Source organism: Sapajus apella, unplaced genomic scaffold, assembly GCF_009761245.1.
Source record: "Sapajus apella isolate SASKATOON/1434 unplaced genomic scaffold, GSC_monkey_1.0 scaffold54, whole genome shotgun sequence".
Lineage (NCBI taxonomy): Eukaryota > Metazoa > Chordata > Mammalia > Primates > Cebidae > Sapajus > Sapajus apella.
In genome coordinates this window covers 5,896,080-5,904,944 of record NW_022436994.1, presented here as the reverse complement: position 1 = coordinate 5,904,944, position 8,865 = coordinate 5,896,080, and positions in this window count along the sequence as shown.

The window sequence follows — 8,865 nt, the reverse complement described above, 5'->3', positions numbered from 1 at the left end:
GTATAGAAAAAATATAAAAGTCCATTTAGATGAATAATAATATAATGCCATGAAATTGGAAAGAGATTCAAAGATCAAAGACAGTGGTAACTTGTGACCTGAGTATTTTTTTAAATTGTATTTTAGGTTCTGGGGTACATGTGCAGATCATGCAGGATTGTTGCATAGGTACACACATGGCAATGTGGTTTGCTGCCTCCATCCCCCAGTCACCTACATCTGGCATTTCTCCCCATGTTATCCCTCCCCAACCTTCCCACCCCCCGGCTGTCCCTCCTTTGGCCCGCTCAACAGACCCCAGTGTGTGATGCTCCCCTCCCTGTGTCCATGTGTTCTCATTGTTCAACACCCGCCTATGAGTGAGAACATGCAGTGACCTGAGTACTTAGTGGAAAGTGCAGTTGGGAAGTAGATTTGAGAGTGTGTGTCAAGGATGAGTCTGCAATATTTTTTAGGATACTCAAGTCTTGGAAATTCATTTACTCAACAATAAATTATTCAGCATATACTGCATGTAATACTCTTCTGGGTACTGGAAATTACCTAGTTCAGGTGTGTAAGACCAAAACAGAAGAAATATGGTGACAAATACATAGAAACATCTGTAGATGGAAGAAGTTTTAAAAAGTTATAGTAAGTACCTTTATAAACTAAAAGTAGAGAATAAGAGAAAAGGAAGTATTGAAAACAAAAGAGAAGGTAGTACCCTGTAAGGGAATTTCACTAGAGAAGTATATTGGTCCAGGTTGGGTGTGGTGATTCATGTCTATAATTCCAGCACTTTGGGAGGCCAAGTCTGGCATATCACTTGAGGCCAGGAGTTTGAACATGACAAAACTCCATTTCTACTAAAAATACAAAAACTAGCAGGTTGTAGTGGCGGGCGCCTGTAATCCCAGCTACTCAGAAGCTGGAGTAGGAGAATCGCTTGAACCTGGGAAGCAGAGGTTGCAGTGAGCCAAGATTGTGCCATAGCACTCCTGCCTGGGTGGCAGAGTGAGACTTTGTCTCTAAATAAATAAATAAAGTAAAAAGAAGCGTATTAGCCCATTTTTGTGTTGCTGTACAGAAATACCTGAAACTGTAATTTATAAAGCAAAAAGGTTGTATTTAGCTTATGGTTCTGCAGACTGCATGCCAAGCACAGTGCTGGCATCTGCTTCTGGTGAGGCTTCAGGAAGTTTATAATCATGGAAGGTGAAGGGGGATCTGATGCATCACATGGCCAGAGCCAGAGGAGGAGAGAAGGGGGAGGTCTCAGGCTCATGTAAACTAACTGAGTGAGAACTCACTTATCACCAAGGGACACTAAGTCATTCATGAGGGATCTGTCCCCATCATCTAATGCCTCCCACTAGGCCCCACCTCCAAATTTGGAGGTCACATTTGTTTACAAGAGATTTGGATGCAACAAACATCTAAATGACATCAAGAAGGATGTGGTCCATGGCAAGCTGCTAGATGTTTAACAACGTGAGCAGCCTTTGGTGCTCAGATTTTAATGTCTCACAGTCGATGGCTGAATAAGAAACAATTAGCAGTGTGCCTGGCACAGTGGGTGATTGGTGAAGGGTCACACCAGGACCTGGATGCCTAGGAGCCATCCCATGGGGAGCCGAGTTGGTTAGCTCTATTTACTTGTTTTGATGCATGCTGGTTACTAATTGTCTCCACTTTCTTTTCCAGAACTGAATAAGCCATGCTTCCAATAATCTATTTGATTAATGTTGTTGTTGTCTTCATTTGATTCATTTTCCTAAGGTCTATTCCTCCTCAAACATCATCTCCAACTTGGCCATCTCGGATGCAGGGGCTCGCCTCCTCCTGAGAAATAATCTTCAGGGCCTTGGGACAGGAATGCATTTTGAGAAAGCTGGTGTTCTCTTAATGAACTTCTCTCCTAGCTCAGCTAATTTCTTGTTCTTAATATTGTCTTCCATTTCCAGTGTGAAGATCGATCTCCTTGGCAGGAAAGACAGAAACCAAATAGGAGTTTGAGCAGCCCTGCTTTTCTGAAGTCTGTCTGTTAGTGCTGCACTTGTAGTTACACCTGGAAATAGAGACTGTAGCCAGGTGTACAGACTTTGGGGTCAAGCTGCCTGTAAGAAATTGCCAGCACTGCTGCTGAGAAGCTGCGCAACCTTAGGCACATTACTTAATATTTTTGTGTCTTAGTTTTTTTCTAATACAAAACAGGAATGATACCATCATTATTGGCTATCTAGAATTTTTAAGAATTGAGTTGTAAAGCATCCAGATGTAAGGTCATTGACATGTAATTTTAAATATTGTTGCATTCTGGATTCCCACAATCACTTCCATTTTGTTTCCTACAGATTTTGAAAATGTATTAATTGATATACTATCAGTAAGATATTATGTTGGATAGGCGGTCAAGCTGTCTTCTATATGTTAAGAATTACCTTCTGATACTTGGAGTTTCTCATGTCTTTTTATTTTCCCAAAAGCAAAGGACTGTTGTACAGAAATAAAAATGGGCACAACTAGAGATATTGGACTCATAATAGTTGCAAGTTTAATATTGGGAAAAACATGGGTTTGTATAGAAATTTATAGGCTAATTTTGCAACAAAAGAATTTGAATAAGGATAGAGCTCTTGAATATTCATGAAAATTTGTTCATTTTTATTTCTTTTCTTATTACGCTATACATTAAATATCATTAAAACACAATAATTCATATAAATGGATGCTTTGCAGCTGACAAATATATTTAAGTAAATAAGACACAGAGAAAAGTTATACAATGTATAAGGAAGACATTTAAAATTAACATCATATCACGAAATAGTAAAAATATTAATAACTTTTTATGTCCTGCATTAATATACCTGTAAAACAGTTAAAGGTGAAGAGAAAAAGGCCATTTCTTTATTTATGTTTTCATTGTAGATTTGATGGAAATAGAATTTAGGAACAGTATCCTCATTTAATGTGGCAAGTGTTTTGAATAATCAGAAAAGCATTTAAAGAGATTTTCATATTGAAGCATGTGGAGAAGCATGGATTGAAATGAGGAGATATAAACAACAAGCTGGGGGAATTCTTGACAAATGAGAACATCTCAGTTCTTTTGCGTAGGTTCTGACAATTCTGTTGATGAACTGCTCCTTTGGAGTGCGTAGGCTATGCTCCAGGTAGGAGTTTAGCATTTGGAAGACAAATTAATCTTTGAAGTTTATGAAAGTAACCTATCCCTTCACTTAGCAACATCTCTTTGCTGGATATGTTGTGTGGAATGGACAAGATGCTGGACTATAGCTTTGTGTACTGACCCATTAAATGTGCGATAGATTTAAAGAAAAGCGATTTCACAGCAAGATGGATGAGGAAAGTTAATGATAATAGGAACCCTTTCCTGAGATGTATTATATGCTAATTTCTGCAATAAAAACATACGTGGCTTATCATATTTAAATCTTCCATTATTACTGTGAAGTACCCAATTAAAGATGAAGAACTGAGTCCATGAAGACCTTGTAATGGCACCCACCACCCAGCTAGTGAGATGGAGCTTCAGACAATGTCCATGAACATGTTAGTATATTGTATTTTACTATATGGAATTTTACATTTTATGCAAAATGCTTACATGTCATTCTGTGAAAATTCTTTAAATACCTAACCTATCTATTATTATTTTTAAGTATATACATATAACACAGCTATCACTGTAGGTTATTTTATATTTTATACATAATATTTGCATGTACATACTTGAAAATAGTGCTAAGTTATATTAATAAGTATATACATATTTTTCTGCGACAGAATCCCAGTTTTGGAGTCATGAATCACTTTTTCCTTCTTATTTAGCATGATTTGAGTTTAACAGATACATTTATTCTAAGGGTAATGGGTGTGATTCAGCTAGGGAGATAGGAGGACCAGCTTCCTCTGGTCTCAGGGATCACTTAGATATGGGCACATGTCTCACATTATAAATAAGGTAATACATGGAAATGGCACTATATCTATTGGAATGAAACATGCTGTTTTCTTCTGCAACTTTTTTTCTGCATTGCTTAATATTTATTAATCTGCATTTCTAAAACTTTGCGCTGTAGTCCATGAGGAACAGAAAGCTAGGGCTGAGATTTTGATGAAAGAGAAACACTAGGTTGTGGAGTAACATTAGAGGAACACACTTTGTTGATGTTCAATCACCTCATCACTGTGGATATCATCAATAAAAGAGATGGTGACACTGAATTTCTCTGTGCTTTTCTGGTCCTCACAGTGAGACTCAAAGCCTGTTCTTTGCACACATCTCCAGCACCCTTCTATTGTTAGTGCACAGCAGCCAGGGTGGGACCCCCTTTTATTTGTCTCTTCTCTTTAGTCTCCTATTTCCTGTTCCTCACATGTTCATTCTTTCAGTGGTACATGCTCTTCAGCAGCAACCTGAGACATAGTGTAAGGTAACAGTGTTTTTGGAGAACCTGCCAATGTAAACATATCTCTATTCCACCCCTACTTGACTCATGCCTGCTGGACATAGAATTGTAGGTAGGAAGCCATCTTTCTTCAGAATTTTGAAGGCATTGCCTTACAGTCTTGTAGCTCTTATGCTGCTGTTGAGAAGTCATCTTTTTCCGCTCTATGGAAACTTATCGAATCTCTTTGTTCCAGGTATCATACAGCTTCTTTCTTTCTTTCTTTCCTTCCTTTTTTTTTTTTTTTTTTTTTTTTAGACAGAGTTTCACTCTTGTTACCCGGGCTGGAGTTCAATGATGCGATCTTAGCTCACCGCAACCTCTGCCTCCTGGGTTCAAGCAATTCTCCTGCCTCAGCCTCCCGAGTAGCTGGGACTACAGGCGTGTGCCACCATGCCCTGCTAATTTTTGTATTTTTTAGTAGAGATGGGGTTTCACCATGTTGACCAGGATGGTGTCGATCTCTTGACCTCATGATCCACCTGCCTCAGCCTCCCAAAGTGCTGGGATTATAGGCATGAGCCATGGTGCCTGGCCTCATATAGTTTCTTAAAGGTGCACCTTCTTTTATGTCTATTTAGAACTCCATTTTGGACAATTTGTGGACCCTTTTAACCTGCCTATTTAGTTAAGTTTGGGGACATTATTTTGAACTCCTTATTGTAACATTTGTAAATTTTGTTTCTGAAACTTCTGTTATTTGAATGCTGATGGTCATTGCTTATCCTTTCATTCATTACTTTGAAAAAAATATTTTTAAATTCTTCTTTACCATTTCTGTACCTTTTTGCTTTATTTTCTGGAACATCTTATCAATCTTATCTTCCAAATCTTCTTTTGATTTTATATGTACTTTATTACTAATGATGTTTTTAAAAATTATTTAATAGTTTTTTATTCTTAAGTGTTAACTTAAAAAAATCTTGTTATTAATGACAGTTTCCAATATTGTCTTCTCTTTGTAGTTTTTATTTCCTCATGTCACAATTATTTTTTTCATTTCTTTAGAACCCTGTCTTCCAAAAAAGAGAATATCCTAATGTATCTGGTAAAACTTGATGCCTTCTCCTGAGTTAGAGTGAGCAAGTGGAAAGCTGACATAATGTTCTGAACATATGGACGAGGGGGTGGCTTCTCTCTGAGCTTCACATAGGGTGATTGAGCAGGCTCCTCTGTTGGGGAATCTTTGTGTCTCTGGGACAAGGTTGAGTTCTCTAGAGAAGTGTCTTCTAGTCTGTGTATGGATGGCAAAATCTAATTTCCATTGTTCTAGAACTTGAGTGGAAGGAAGGTGCTGGAGGTACAACATTTAACACACATGTGAACATGTTATCCTCTTGGTTTAGGTGAGGTACCTTGGCCTCATCTGTGCTACAGTGCCAAGTAGAGAAACCATCTGTATTATCTTCTTTAGAGAACACCCCAAATGTTTATTGCAGGGGAAAGGACAGTCATCAAGGAACATGGAAGAGTGAAGGTTTTTCATGATCTTCCCAAACAGCTTTCACCTATTCCTCCTTGTTTTGGTTCTTAGTCCCTCTATTCTAAGTGCTTTAATGATTCTATGGGGAATATAAAGATTGTCAACTAACCTTCGATAGTGGTGGTTTAGGACTGCTGAGCTAGTTAGAACCTGTCTATCTGCCTCCCAGATAAGAGGTGTTATTTCCTCTCCTGCGGTTGTATCCTCACCTGTTCTATTCTCTATTGCTACTGTGATAGCGACATTCACATACTAACGGCCTAACCCTCAAGGTGACTGTATTTGGAGATAGAGTTTTGGGAGGTAATCAAGGGTTAAAGAGTTCCTAAATTGTGGGACCATAATCTGATAGGACTCCTGGAGTTGTAAGTGGAGGAAGAGACACTAGAGCTCTCTCTCTCTGCCACATGGGGACACAGCAAGATGACAGCCATCTGCAAACCAAGGACAGCCATTACCAAACACCAATCCTGCAGGAACCTTGATCTTGGACTTTCAGTCTCCAGGGTGTGAAAACATAAATGTATGTTATTTAAGCCACCCAGGTTATTTTATGTTATTATGGAATACTAAGAAAACTAATACAGTGGGGTTATGACATTTTATAAAAATATATAGTTATTTGTAAAATACATAAACTACATATATATACATAACTATATATATAGTATTAATATATTACTATGAATTTCTTCCACCTGTATTTTGCTTTCTCTTTAAGTGAGGTCTACTGTAAATATCTATTATATGATAGATAGATGTATATTTATGATCTTTGGTGAGGGTTTGAGAAGGAATGAGACCAGATGACTGTATTCAAAGTGATGTATTAATCTAGATCCCATAAATACATTTTATTAAACCTTTGTATTTTGAGACATTGTTGGGGTGTGTTCTAAATGTAGTTTTAATTGATTATGCTTTTTGTAAGTTGCTTAGATTGCAGCAATTGAATTGAAGCTCTAAAAATTTATAAGAGATTGAATTAGACTATAAGCAAATGTTGAAAAGAAAATAGCAACTAAATTTTACTGAGTACTTGTTGTGACTGGTACCATTAACATACAGATGTATTATGTCAGCATTCTAATTACCTAAGTGGTATTTAACACAAAATACATGCTCAACAAATATTTCTGAAATTTAGATTAGTAATAAATGAATAAGGATAGATGCCACATTAATATAGACCCAAAGCTGGCCCCTTAATTCTTCCCCTTTACCATGACCTTCATGGCTATAATCACAGTTGTTCCCTTTTGATGAACTTTCCAGCTTTTCAATAGATTTGTTTTGGTTTTAGTGGGGATGTGGTATGGTCAAGTGAAAGCAATTTTTATATCCCCTTCTGAGTTACTTTGCTCATACATTTACAAAAATCTAGCCAATATTGGATAGCTAATATCTAAATATATTTATATTTCTTTTCTCTTGATACCTCTTACTACAAGATGGAAGCTGATTACTTGAAGTCCCAAATAATTCATTTTCTATTAAAAGTCAGATTGTCTAATTGAGTGAACTAGGACAAGTTTGTCAGCATCTCTGAAGCTCAAGTTCTTTCTCTGTAAATATGCATGATTAGATATGTCTTACAGGGCATTCAGAGGATTAACGGAAATGACATTTTAGAATATGTTTTTAGGATTAGCTACCCAATAGGATCTTAATTAATTATTTCAGAATTAGTGACAGGTATGTTTCTTTTTTTCTTAAGCTTTCTGGAAAATATTGTAATTCTATTACTCCATTGATAATTTAACGTATTACTCTCAGTTTCTTCTACCTGTATTTTGCTTTCTCTTCAAGCAAGGTCTCTTTCTCTTCGAGTGAGGTCTCTTGCACTGGGAAACATTTGGGTATCAGGATCAAAAGAAGAAATGGAGTTCATAAATATTTTATCATCAAAGGCAAAATCCACTTGAATGGATTAATCCACAGTACTTGGAAGTATCAGGAGGAAAGGGGGTCTTTGAATTCCTTCGTGTGTGTGTGTGTGTGTGTGTGTGTGAGAGAGAGAGAGAGAGAGAGAGAGAGAGAGAGATGTGCACGTGTATTTACTGGTGGAGGTGATGTTTTTATAAGACTAAAGAGGCAGATTTTCCTCCCTCTGGTGAATTTGGAAGCATATTTCCTTGACTTACCTCCAGGAAGAGGCAAGTCCTAGGGATACTTAGTGCTCACTTCACTTGAGAGTCTGTGCATGCCCCTCCAACTCTTGTTTGCCCCTTAGCCTTGCACATCCTTCTGTAAGTGACACTTTTCTTCATCTTTCTTTATCATCTTCATTACAGTAAGGCAACCATGATGGTTTTTGTGGAAATGGGTTATGGCCAAGTATTTTCCCCCAATTATGTATTTTTCCTCATTTTTCAAATACTACCTAAGCCACCGGGATTATTATATGACCCTACAAAGTGGAGAGGTCTAATACATATTTAAAATTGAATATATGACCAAACTATCAAAATGAGAGTTTTTCAAATGTGTTGAATAAAACCAAAATTGCATTTGTATAAATTTGTAATTTCAAATATATATCCACTCCATACATAGAAGTATTCAAATAGCATAAGATTATTATAATCATTAAACAAACAAAAAGTACATTCATAGCACCTACTATAAAACCTTAGGCATATTATTTGACAAGTAAATGGTAGCTGTTCTTCTTGGATTTTTTTCTTATGTGGTAAGTCCTCACCTAACCTCATCAAGGGGTTCTTGGAAATTGTGACTTTAAATGAAACAATGTAGTGTACAAGGAGACCAGCCTTACCCTAGGCTAATTGATATAAACAAGAGTTATGTTCCTATGACATACAGTACATTATTTCACTTAAAGTTGCAATTTCCAAGAACCTATCAACAAAATCAAGTGAACTGTATTGTGATGTATATTGGTACAAATAATGTATTGTCTGT